Source organism: Lagenorhynchus albirostris, chromosome 8 (genome assembly GCF_949774975.1).
Source record: "Lagenorhynchus albirostris chromosome 8, mLagAlb1.1, whole genome shotgun sequence".
Classification (NCBI taxonomy): domain Eukaryota; kingdom Metazoa; phylum Chordata; class Mammalia; order Artiodactyla; family Delphinidae; genus Lagenorhynchus; species Lagenorhynchus albirostris.
In genome coordinates this window covers 103,322,053-103,335,284 of record NC_083102.1, presented here as the reverse complement: position 1 = coordinate 103,335,284, position 13,232 = coordinate 103,322,053, and the positions used below count along the sequence as shown (strand labels likewise).

The following is a 13,232-nucleotide window of genomic DNA, read 5'->3' as shown; positions in this document are numbered from 1 at the left end:
GCGCGACCAGGGTCCGCGCGGCTCCGCCCCAGTCAGGAGCCTTCAGAATAGAAAAACGGATCCTGGGGTCCCGAGCACCCCTAGACACAGCCTAATGTGCTCTAACGCGGAGAAAGGGTGGAAGACAACCCCGCAAGAGTGGGTACCACCTGCCTCCCAAACGTGCCCGATAGGACTCACCCCATCACATGCACACAGGACCCTGCGGCGGAACCCCGGCCCCCCGTCCTAGGACCACACTCCTCCACTTCAAGGGGACGGCACTTTTAAGGAAGGGGCAGCGCACAGCCTGGTCGAGGCTCACTACAGGAATCCCAGGACCAAACTCCATGTGACAAGGTCATGCCCCAAGGCCCCGCACCCTGGATCCCTGGTTCTCAAGGCAATCCCAAAGAACCCCTTCCTCCCTCCGTTATCCCTTCCACAACCCCCCGGGCTACCTGCACCCTGATGGACAAGGACACACTGGCCACTGTCAGATGCCAAAATCCTCCTGACCCACCCGTGAAACCATGCAGAGCCCCGGGTGGGGGAAATCTCAGACCCAACATCAAACAGACATGTGACTGGGCACCTCCACTCGCTCCCCTCACCTGGGGGAGGGGGGTCGTGTGCCCACCAAGGCCAGCCAGTTCTGGTTTTCCAGGGTCAGAATCCTCTCACAGCCCTCCCAGCAAGGAAGGGAAGGAAAGGAAAGGCTATTTCTTGAAGCCACAAGTGCAAAGCTACTGGATGTCATGCAGAAAGTGGGGCTCCCTTTAAAACAATACAAAGGAAATAACAGTACTGCATGTGGAGCAGGCACTGTGCTAGTCACTTTAAATTCATCACACACATACAACTATATATACACAAATGTGAACACAACCCTGAAACAAACGAAGGAAAAAAGAAGGCTTGGAGTAAGTGACTTGCACAAGGCAACCGAGCTAGTAAGGATACCACAGTCCTCCCTCCTGAAGTGCATGGCGGGAAGGGCTGGGATGGCACTTAGAACAGTAAACTTGGATGCTGAACCACGTTCACAGGTACGGGGACTGGGGAGCGGGGAGCTGGCGGGGGGCGGGGTGGGCAGTGGCATCGAGGTGCTGTGTTCAGACGCACAGAGAAGCCACCAATGTGCAGCTCCCAGGACAAAGTGGCCAGAAGAGGGGCTCCACGGTGAGCAGGGCCACGTTATTTTAATATTTTAAAGTCAATCAAATGAAAGCCGTGGAGGCCAGTTCTGAGAGCAGCTGAGAGCAGGGCATCCAACCCCAAGGGCAAGGCCCCAAGGGCAAGGCCTGGCCTCTCCGGGAGGTGGAGATGCTGCAGAGGGAACCGAGCCACGGGATGCAACCCTGAGAATCCAGAGGAAATCACAGTGCTCAGAGCTCAGTGATTAACTCTCCTATGGTCCCAGAGCCAGTCACTGGCAGGGGAGACCCAGCTCTCCTTCGGGATCCACACCTGAGGCCTGTCTGCTGCTCCTCGAGGTGGTGGCTTAGGTGTGCCGGCCTCCCCCACCCCGCTGCTCTCAACCTGGACGTGCGCTCCTCGGCCTGGTCACACGCACCCTGAAGCCTCTGGGCTGGGAACAGAGGGCCTCCAAAGGGAGTCTTTTAAAAGGCATAAAGGCTGGATGGCGTGTGCTGAACGCCAGGCCAGAAGAGGAGATGGGGCCCCACACAGCACAAGGCCCAAGTGTCAGGAGCAAGGAAGCAAGAGCGCTCAGAAAGCCCAGGGCTCGGCTGGACCCCTCGGTGCCCCACTCGCACCACCAGCAGGTGGGTTTCTCTCCTGAAGCAGCGACAGGGCTGTGGCCTCCGGTACCACACTGAGCACAGGTGGTCAGTGCTGCTGACTCTGATGGGACGGCTGACGGCTCCAGGGCTCCCAGACCCACATCGCGGGGATGAAAAGAGGCTTCTTCAGACAGTCTGGCCCCTTCCGAGGAGAAAAGACCCAAGACTGGAGCACCGGGGGCTCCCCACACAACGGGGCAACCAGACAGCCGTACCCCGAGGCCCACCATCAGCCTCCCAGGGACGCCTTTGAACGTGGACGGCACAGCAGGGCCCCCAACATCTAAGCAAAGCCTAATGGGTCAGACACCACCCCATCAGCCTCGCCTGTCTGTGTCTGTCTGGCCACTGCTGGGGCGACCACCGGCGCTCAGGCGCGACAAGTCCCAAGGCCTGGGACGGCCTGCCCACGTGGCCTGCACCCAGCACCTGCAGGCTCGCGCCCAGGGCTCCATGGAGGGACTGGGCACCGACTGGAAGCTCTTCCCCTCCCCCCTGCCGCCCCCAGGATCGTCTGGGGAATCACAATATGGACCACGGGCTCCCTCAATTGCCCAGGCAGCCGCCTGGGGACCAGCCCCAGGGCCCCCCCTTCCCTCACCGCTGCCTCCCTAGCCCTGCACGTCCAAATAAAACATAAAACACACCCACAAGTTCTTGCCTGCCATAGGCTCTGCTTTCTGGGTACGCCAGACCCAAACCTGCAGGAAAATAAATAATGCAAAAATTGGAGAGAAGAAACTATGTAAGAAAAAAAAAAAGGTAACTAATATATCCAGAAAGAGGTTTAAAAAAATAATGCATCTATGAAATCAGAATATTGCACCATTAAAAGAAGAATAATTATTCAGGGTAACGATGCTGTGCTGTAGGCTCACTGACTGTACCAGACGTCCCACTGTGGTGGAGGATGTTGACAGTGGAGAGGCTTGAGGACAGGGGGGTAAATCTCTCCATTTTCTGCTCAGTTTTGCAGTGGATCTAAAACTGCTCCAAAAAATAAAGTCTAGGGCTTCCCCGGTGGCGCAGTGGTTGAGAGTCCGCCTGCCGACGCAGGGGACGCGGGTTCATGCCCCGGTCCGGGAAGATCCCACGTGCCGCGGAGCGGCTGGGCCCGTGAGCCATGGCCGCTGAGCCTGCGCGCCCGGAGCCTGTGCTCCGCGACGGGGGAGGCCACAACAGTGAGAGGCCCGCGTACCACAATAAATAAATAAAGTCTACATACAAATACTAATCAAAAAAGAAATAAAGAGGTCCTTAGAAATTAAAAATGAAAACAGAAATTTAAAATCCAGTAAAAAGGTTAAAAAGTCTAGATGATATACTCCACAACCTAGAAGAACTCAACAGATTCAAATAGGAGACAAGAGGTAATTAGAGAACCAGTCCGGTCAGCTAATACCCATATAAAAGCCACTGTAGACAAAAAGAAGAGGAAGATGGAAAAAAAAGAAATGAAAGAATTAATTCAAAACCAGGTCCCAGCGCCAAGGATCTGAGTTTCCAGCTTGAAGGGGCTCTTGATGTACCCTGCACGATAGACGCAGACACCCAACCAGGCACATCTACAAGGGATTTCTGAATAAAGGCACAAAGAGAAAATCCTACAAGCTTCCAGACATGAAAAAAAAAGGAAAAAGAAAAAACACTGAAGAGTGAAGAGTACAGTAAGGACATTTTCAGACACGCAAAAGGACTCCAAAAATGTGCATTCACCTCTTTTTTTGGAAGCTATTACGGAATGGTCTCCATCAAATCGTGGGAAGAAACCAGGAAAGAGGAATCATGAGAGCCAAGAAGAGAACAAAGGGCCTGCTCAGGATGATGGGGAAGGAAGAGGCCGGGATAAAGCTGAGCAGGGAGCCTGGAGGGCAGCCAGGCACCTGGGGACGAAAGGCACACAAGAGGCTGCTTTCCAAAGACACAACTGGCTGGATACCTACGGTGTCTGCGAGAATATTTGCACACCTGTGTCAGCCTGGAGTGGAGGTGGGGGTCAAGAGTGATAAGTACCTAAACTACTAAGCAAATGCAAATACAACTCCAGAAGAAAGCAAGGCATCCTGCAAGACAGAGAAAGTGATCACAGCACACTACCTGGCTCCACCAGCAGTGTTTAGGGCTGTTGCCATGGCGTCAGCACTGCCTGCCGGTCCAGCCAATCTCACCATAGAGACAATGGGAGACAGGAAGTATAGGTCAGGATGATCAGACAGAGGTCGGCCTCCTCAACTTCTAAGCAGGGAAGTCAAAGAATCCTACGGGAAGCTGGGGTCTGGGAGGGTGGAGAGGCAGCAAGGAAGGTAGCAAGGAACTACAATACATTATACAGACATCTGCTTAGAAACATGGAGGTGAATACAGAAAAGGTCGGCTGATAAGCCTGGTTACTTCTGGGGCATTGACTCTTTAAACTATGTACATTTATCACTGATTAAAAAAACTAAATTTCCAAAGTCTGCCCTGGGTGTTGAGGGATTAGAAAGCCAGTGACCCTTCAAATGGACAGAACTTGCTTGGGAAGGCCAGAAAAGCAGAAGACGGGGCCCCACCTGGGGAGAGCAGGACACGACAGAGGCTGGCTGTGTCCACCGTGGCCCTGCAGGCCCCGCGGTGGCGAGAAGGGCCAGGACATGCCTGCAGTTAAGGAATGGCCCAACTAGGGAACAAGAAGCTGTCCTGCCTTACCCTTCCTCCACTAGGGAGACGCCATGAAGGTCTCATGCACTCCTTTATCTAGAAACACCCTGGAGCGGTCTCCAGGAGATCTACACAGTTATTCAGAGGAGCATAGCGGCATTCCAGAAAAAGCAACTTGGGTAGTACAGTCACAGACCGTGCCGGTCCATCCAGGACATCACCCAGCTCAACCTCCCAGCCCACGGGAGGACTCCTAAGCAGTGTCCTGCATCTAGTGCAGGCATCACCCTTAGGCCAGGGGAGACCTCCCACGTGCATGATGCTACCGTACAAACTCCTGAATTTAAACGTCCCTCAGTTCATAGTAGCTTTTTGGTCACGATGAGTTTCTTGGAGCAGGGAACCCTAAGATTACTATCAGATATGGGGCATAATAAAAGTCTTTAGATTAAAGGATGTTTGCAACTCATAAAAGGTTGGAAGAAGACACTCCCAGGGATGAAAGTTTCCAAAACAATAAGGAAACCAAAGGCCCAGCTGGCTGGAAAAGTGAGTACTCAGAGTCTCTCTCCTCTGAGAAGCATCTCAAGTGTGACCTAGGCTAGCTGAAGGCCCCTCCCTGTTGGCGCCCACCTGACAGGGGTCTTTAGGGTTCTCTCTTGCAGAGTGAGACACCAGAGAGCTCACAGACAGGGCCGGACAGGAGGCCACCGGGCAGTTCCAGGGGCAGCGCAAGGACAATGGAGGGTCCCAGCTGCCCACCTTGATTTCAGTTGTGGTGACAGTAACACAGTGAAGAAGGACAAAACACAGCAACCTCTTTCCGTGCCAAGTGCTTTGTGAGCCCACATTACTAGGCGAGATTGCAGCTGCTGGGGCCCGGGCCCATTGACCTGGCCCGAAAACCCAGCCGGACCTCAGGGAGAGGTAGGGCCGCCCAGCACACAGCCCTCGGACAGGGTGCAGGAGCTGCTCCCTGGGGCAAAGCCAGCCCGTCAGGACCGGCAGTCCACGTGCACTTCAGTCCCAGCTGGGCTAAGCGTCTCTGCAGACTCCAGACCCCGGGGTCCTGAAGACAGACGCCGTGTGTCCCCACGTGCCTGCACCTAGCGGTCTGCATGCAGACGCCCGGCGCCGCAGCCGGTCTGAGCCCCTGCATCTCAGCCGCTGCCCACCTCTCGCTCCTGGTCACAAAGAACCAGTTTTTGACGCCTGCTCTTCCCCGTGGTCTGGTTCAAGTGGTCTGCGGCCAGGCGAGGTCTCCATCCCACCTGTCCGCCTCTGCTCATAGCATCCTACCTGTGGGCAGTTCAAACTGTCGGCTACTCAGCGGCCAGGAGAGGCTTCTCGCTCCCAGTGACTGGCGCTCAAAGCCAGTTTCAGTCAGTGCCACAAGGTTTTGTACAGCTAACGGGTGCAGAGACAAAAATACAAAAAAAGCAGAGTCTCCCTTCCGATTACTAGAGAGACCTTGCACATCCATAGGAAACAGCATCACCAAGCCAACGGGCTGCTCTGAGACAGGCTCAGTGTCACAGAAGCAGCGTCTCTGAGCCCTCCCACGTGCCACATGCCAAGGTACACACGATCCCAAAGGCACCCCACCCTCCCTACAGGGCAGCACCCCTGTGACTCTCATTGTACCAATAAGCTTAGTTAACCCGCTCACGCAGCTAGTAAATGGAAGAACCAGGTGTCCACCCGGGCAAAGCAAAAGGGAACAAGATGTCTTTTTTTTTTTTTAAAAGACAATCAGCTTCAAGAATGTTTTCAGGCACTGCAATTTGTGACCATCAGAACAGTCTTCTAATCTCTCCCCCAATCCACATGTAAATTCAACGGTGGAGAAACAGGACCAATGTCCTAGTTTTCCCCGTGGCATCCAGTCATTACCCACCAACTTCATCCCATGCATTCCGGACAGGGATTCTCAAGCGAGACTACGACTTAAGGGGCAGAGAAGCTCTCTCCACCTCAACACCCATCCCTTTCACAGATGGACAAAGGAGCACTTGGGCAAGCAAGGCTTCTCTCATTCTCAAGCCCACCTCTCCCACTGCACGAGCAGAAAGGGATAGCTTTTTGGCGTTGGTATATCCCCAAAGCGGAAAGTCACAAGCACTCACGTCTACCTCTGGGAGGATTTCTGATAACCCTGGGACATGGCTTTGCTTGTTGCCAGCTCAAAAAACAGTCAGACCATGCCTTACATTATTAAAGAAAAGCCAGCAGCCTGGCGATTTTAAGCTTCACCTGCTTTCATCTCCTGACACTTAACAAGATCCACGGTCACCAGGAGCACGGACACTGGACGGAGACGGTGGGGGGACAGCCAGCTCCCCAGAAATGTGCCATAAAACACTAACACAAAGTAAACGCCAGCCAGCGCCTGGATGGGTGTGATCAGTTACAGACACTGAAGTTAGCACACAGGCCTTGTAGGAGGTTCCCAGATCCCCAAAGCACCAGTTTGACAAGCCTTGCCAACCAAGTCGCTTGATTGCCCTGACGTCTTCCATAATCTCCCATACATCCACAGTTAAGCAAAAAGTAAAGACAGGTGAAATACATTCTCAACCGGCAGGAAAAGTGTTAGTTAAATTCTGAACATATGACTGATTACTTAAAAGAAAGGCATAGCAAATGTTTTCTCCTTATGGGCCCACACGATTCCACCTTGGTTTAACGGCCTGAGAAACAGACACAGGGATCACACCCCGAGCTGCAAACGGACACGCTTCTCCCTATGAAGCAGGACAGAATTCCCTGCGGTCAGTCTCACAGTTCTGAGAGGCAGGCCAGCCAACCACTGTGCACGGTTCTCTTCCCCTGTGGTTAAGAGTTGGACAGAACTCCAAGGAAATAAGTTTCTTAAATTATGTCGCCTTGAAAGCATTAGGTTTTATCAAATATACCAACCTAGAATTTCTAAAGCTGTCAGATGAAGGTGAAGGCATGGCAGGTAATCTTTGTTCGAGCAGGAGTCTGGTTTCTACACGTTGTAACGTCTTAGACCAGCCTCATCATCTAAATCAAAAGTTCATGGAATAGCTCTTAACGTCTGGCTTTGCTCCTCTCTCCCATTTGAGGGTCAGCGGCCACAGAGATGGTCACTGTAACTGGGCCAGGGCTGCCCCAGGTTCCGATCCTGGCAGCCACCACCCTACAAGCCCTGGACGAGTAGCTGGCATGAACATGCCCATGTCCAGCTCCGCGTTCCTGGACCACAATGAATGGCATTTTGCCCAGTCCAATGCTGCCCCCAAAGCAGTGCCGACCGTGGGCAATACGCAATACATGACTTCAGCGGGACACAGCTTTTATTAAAACATGATTTTAATTACAATAAACATAACTACTGTTTCAGACTCATTAGTTCATGGGTATCAAAGTTTCCTACCAAAATAAATGTGGATTTAAGCACAAAAAGTGAGTGGACAAAAGAAGGCATTGATGATAGCCTGGTGATAGGGCAAAAATCTGGAAAGCTGGGAGCCCCGGGAATGGTAAAAGAGCCTCCTGGGTTCTCCGGGTGTGTGACCGGCAAGGAGACGGGCCGTTTCTCTTTTAGAGGCAGATGCACCTGTACAGAAGGATGAACCTAACAGAGCTTAAAAAAAAAAAAAAAAAAAACCCAAAGCTTAGGCTCTGGTGATAACTCGGGCACTTGCTGGCCCCGTGACCCTGGGCATGCCAACTAATCTCATGAGCCTCAGTTTCCATGCCTGTAAAATGGGTAGCAGGAGGCTGTAGAGGATTAAAAGCAGTTAGGGTCTGAACGCGTCTCACAAAACGCGAAATGCTACAGAAGTATCCCTCGTTACAGTTCTCAATTACGCAAGCAGCTTGCTGGGTGTGTGACTCTCTCTGTCCTCAAATTCTCTTCCTGTAATCCTGGGGTTGGCCTGTGTGGTCCTTCTCTTTCAAGGGTCCTCAGTAAAACTCAAATATTATATGCAGTAATCCTAGAGTTCTGATTTTTAACCGAAAAACGCAGTCATCTACCATCATTCCTGGAAACACTTCGGTTTCAGAGCTTTTTCCCTAATAAAATACTACCGTAAAAGACACCACCATCGCCAGAAGTCAGCATTTCTTTTGCTACAGAAACCTAGATCCTATCCATTTTTCCTCCTGGAAAGAACGAAGGGAACTCTAGGTCAACTCTTGTGAAAACCGTCCAGCTTGGTGCTGTAAACCCCAGTCAACGCCTGTTGCCGTGCTAACAACATGTGTTCCTAGTAAAACTCAGCGAAACGTTAGAGAGAGCACCATTTCTGAAACTCGGGGGCTCCAAACGGCTGAATCAGCATTTTCAGAAACAAAGTGTCCTGGGCCTGGCCTCGCAAACAGCAGCAAAGAGAAAGTTGTGCAATAACGCGTGTTTACTCACGAGCGCTACTTGTTTGGGTCTTTTCTTCGCATCTCTTGAATGAAGCTGGGGACAACGTTTGCAAGAAAGCAGCCGAAAAGGTCCGGGCCCAAGCCAAGTCACCTGTGGCTCCCCTACGTGACCCACCGCCTCGTCAGTGCAAACGACAGAAAGTTGGCGTTTCTTCCAACCCCAAGACAAGACGAACACAATAAAAAGTGGAGAATACCCTCATTTCCATAACGCACATGCTCGAGGGCCGTCGCCAGGCAGGCGTGGGGAGAGGAGATCGCAGAGGCCGAGAGTTGCATCAGAAACTGCCTTCTGTGAACGGCACGGCTCTTATCACATTTCCCCGGCTGGCGGGCCGCTAACCCGCGCGCCCTCGACTTGGGGTTAGGCCCTGGCAGCGGGGTCACCGGCAGAACCAAAGGGAAAGATCCCAGGCCCGGGCGCGCTCCGGCTCGGGAGGGTCCGGCCCCACCGCCCAGGCGCGGGTGCACCGGGGGCTGCAGGGGCGCCCGGCGCCCACTCTCCGGGCGGCCCGGGAGCGCGGCCCTGACCGCCCGGCGACGCGGCCCCCAGCCCCGCCCCAGCCCCGGTCCGGCCCGCGAGACGCCGGCGTCGGACAGGAAGGCTCCAGCGGGCGTCGCCCGGGCTCCCCGGCTCCCAGGGGTCGCAGACGCCGCGCGCCGCGCCCGGTCCCCGCCCTCGCGCGCCGCAGACCCCGGCCCGAGGCGACGCCCTTCCGCCCGCCGCGCCCCCGCGGCGCCCGGCGTCCCCGGCCCGGGCGGCCCGCGCGCAGACAATGACGCCGGGACTGCCGCCCTCCCGCCGGCCGGCCACAAAGTAACTTGGCGCCGCGCTCGCCGCCCAACTCCGTACCTGCCGCGGCGCCGCTCCCGGCCGCCTCCGCCTGGCCGCCCGCGACCCTCGGCGCGGCCGGGGCGGCGCGGGTCCCGCGGGGCGAGGGCGGCGCGCAGGGCGGTCCCGGCCCCCGCGCGCCGCCGCCCGGGGACCGCGCGCAAACTTTGGGCTCCGCGCGGGGCTCCGCGGCCTCCGAGCGCCCAGCCCGCCGCGGCGCGCCGCTCGCGTCCCTCCCTGCCTCCTCCCGGCCTCCCCACCCCCTCGATGGGCTTTAAACCCGCCCGGCCCCGCCCGCCGCCGCCACCGCCGCCGCCGCCGCTGCCTCAGCCTCCGCCTCCGCCGCCTCCGCCTCCTCCCCCGGTCGCTTTTCCTGCTCCTCCTCCCGCCGCCGCCGCCGCCCGGACCGCTCGGGGGCGCCAGCGCGGGCGGGGCCGCGGCCTGGACGCAGGGCGGGGCGCGGGGGGCGCGGGGCCGGAGCTCCCGGAGGCCGCTGCTGCTGCCGAGGGCCGGCGCGGGGAGCTGGGGGCCCGCAGCCGGGCGGGGGCGCCGGGACGCCTCGTCCCGCCCCCGGGACCCCCGGACGCGGGACCCCGACCAGCCAGGCTGGGGCGTCCGCGAAACACACATCGGACCTGTCCTGGAAGGCAATTTGCAAGCGAATTCTTTGAAACTCAAGAAGGAACTGTGCGGCCTCGATCCTACGTCCCGGGCGTAGCGAGAGGACAGGACGGAGGAGAGGTGGCTGCACGAGCTGTGCCGTGGGCTGCGGTCCCTCCCGGGACCGGGAAACCTGGGGTCGAGTGTCCGCTCGCCGCCAGCCGGGTCTGGAGCCTAGACTCTCTCATAGCCACGGTTTCCCTATCTGAGTGCCAGCCCAGAGCGCGGGTGGAGTGGGAGGCCCTGCATATTTTCTTAATGCCACCGGGCCTCAAAGTCCTTATCTTTGAAATGGGCTAATAAGCCCGCCTCCGGAGTGATGTCCTGGGGGTTAAATGAGGTGTTACTTGCAACATAAAACAACTGGTAAGCAGGAACCCCTGAATTAGTGGAAACCATTGTCATTAATATGATTATTAATCTCTACTGAATCAAAATTATAATACAAATAGGATGATAATAATTATGTCTTTCTGGGATTTGATGTTATAAAAGCAGCCGCAGTAACGGCTTACCTTTACTGAGCATGCGTTTTGTGCCCAACTTTCACTAATCCTCTTATTTAGCCCTCTGAACTTGTTACTAGGAGATGCCCACTGCACAGACTAGGAAACCAAATCTCCCAGAGGTTAGATAACTTGCCGCCGGTCAAGTAACTGGTAAGTGCAGAATAAGGATTCTGCCAAAACCCTTTAGGGCACTTTTTATAGCTCTTGTTTTTCCCACCTTTGGCCTGATTTATCCATGAAAGTTCATCCTTTCTTGTAACTGAAATAAGCCTCCAGAAAATATCTCCCCATTGGTCCAAGTTCAGAAAACCCCAAGGATGAAAATCTAGAGGGAATAATGGGAAGGAGCTTAGTTTCTGGAAGAACCAAACTGAGCACAAAGACTCCTGTTGTAGACAAAGGATCCAGAGCAAATTAAAGAAGAGTAAGAAAGAGTTGGGCCACTTCTCGAAAGTTGTATGAGCTTTGACTCTTACAGCTTTGCCAAAGGCTCCAATGAGCAAGGAGAGCCTGCACCAGCTGGAAAGGCTGATACTCAGCGGGCTTTAACAGATATTTGAAAAGCACTTTATGCATAGACATTTTTTCCTGAATCATTTGTAGGTAAGTTCCACACCCTATTATAACCCCTTACCCCTGTATATTTTGATATGTCTTTCCTACGAGTAGGGATGTTATCTTACATAATCACAGTACAGTTACCAAATTCGTAGCTTTATATTGATAAAATATGTGTATCTATTCTTGGTCCATATTCCAGTTTTGCCAGTTGGTCTGACCATGTCTTTTATAGTATTTCTTTCCCCTCCATCCCAAGATCCTCCACTGTAGGGTCAGGTATCGTATTTAGCTGTCTGAAAACGTATGGGTTTTCAAACATTACTCTTCGCTGAGAAGGGATGAAAATAAATGTCCTCAAGTGTTTTCATGGTGACAGCAACCCCCAGAATTCCTAGGACAGGCCCTCATTCCCCACATTTCCCAGCTCCGCGTAGACCTTGCATGGTCCTTCTGGGCAGGGCCCACTCAGCACCACTACGTGATCCAAGTTCATGAACTTGTCACTCTGGTTGTGGCTGTAGAAGCTGCAGCTGTCCCCTGTGTGGCGACCCGGGCCAGCCGATCCCGTGGGCAGACTGCAGCTTAGTGCCTTCTCCTGCTGCAAATTCTAAACGCCCCCGGGGCCGCGTGCTCCTGTTCGGTAGGATGGAAGCCGCCACCGTACGGTACAGCCACGTGGGATGCACATTACCCTGGAGAACCAGCCACGCGGTGTGGCTTTGGGCTCGAGAGCTTCACTTGAGGGAAATGCACTGGTAGCAGTTAGGCGTCAGGACAGAAAACGGGATTTCGTGATCGTGAGGAGTTCAATTATCCAAGGATGTGCTAGAGGCTCCTTCAGCTGGAAGTAGAGAATTTGATAGACTAATTATAATTAGGAAGGAATTGATTAATACCTTCTCCCCTGTTGGCTGTGGGCATGGGACAAGGATAACCAGGTGCCATCCCAGCAGGGGCAGTGCCTGGCGCTCAGTGGGCGCTCTGGGGGAATGTCATCCGTCGCTGGGAAGCCAAATCCTGCAAGTGAATGCATCAGCAGAGCAAATGAACGGAGGACGAGAATGCTGCGCCCTGGGGCCCGGGCTCCGGCTCAAACATTGCCAACAGCCTTGATGAAGGAAAAGAGAATGAGGTGAATGGCACCCTGACAGTGAAATGCTCTGGCCAGAGTGGCCCAGCCTCACTCCCGCTCCTGTGGGGGGAGGCCAGGCCTATGGCCCCACTGGACACAGGCGGGTGCACCAGGAAGGGAGTGCTGGAAACCGGTGGTCAGCGGTAAGGACTGGTGGGGGCGGGACCCACCTGCAGTCAGGATAAGAAATACAGGCTGCCCCTGGCATACAGAGGTGGGGAGCCTGGCAGCATTCCAGGAAGACTTCCTAGAGGCAGCAGTGCCCCAGCGAGTCCCGGAGTATCCAAGATGGTCAGTTCCCCAAAGAGGGACCCAAAGAAAAGGCCTCTCAGATGGAGGAAGACTTCCGGGCCCTACCAGAGCCAAGAAGGAACTTACCAAGTAGTTGCATTTCATCATAAAGTACCGGGCCAGAGCAAACGAGGGCGTCAGGAGGCTTGACGAGACACCAGGATGCAAAGGTAAGAAGGGACTTCTCCATCATGCTCTGGCGTTTCTACTTTATCCCAAAGGTGGTGGGAGGGTCCAATCTGTTTGGGGTCCACCGGCACAGTTTCCCCCCATGTGGAACTGTCCATAGTCCCCCAATACCCACACCCTTCTTTGGCCTGTACACAGCAATTGATGACACTTGGCCCAAGGTGTGTGTTTGCTGGTGGGTGGAAGGACGGGCCAGCCAGATGTCTGCACCTAGGATCCGCAGGGGGTCT

General features: G+C 54.7%; 1 protein-coding gene across 3 annotated transcripts in view; it reads right to left on the bottom strand.

Annotated features, from left to right (window-relative positions):
* Positions 1-9,769, bottom strand: part of GRB10 (growth factor receptor bound protein 10) — a 196,562-nt gene extending 186,793 nt beyond the window's left edge. Inside the window, exon 1 of one of the 3 annotated variants that reach the window (XM_060157514.1) lies at positions 9,682-9,769. The gene's annotated coding sequence lies outside the window, so the exon portion shown is untranslated. Of the gene's footprint in view, positions 1-8,817; positions 8,955-9,044; positions 9,293-9,681 lie in introns of those variants that run through there. The other 2 variants (XM_060157512.1, XM_060157515.1) reach the window with 2 other exon arrangements.
* Positions 9,770-13,232: the final 3,463 nt, after the last annotated feature.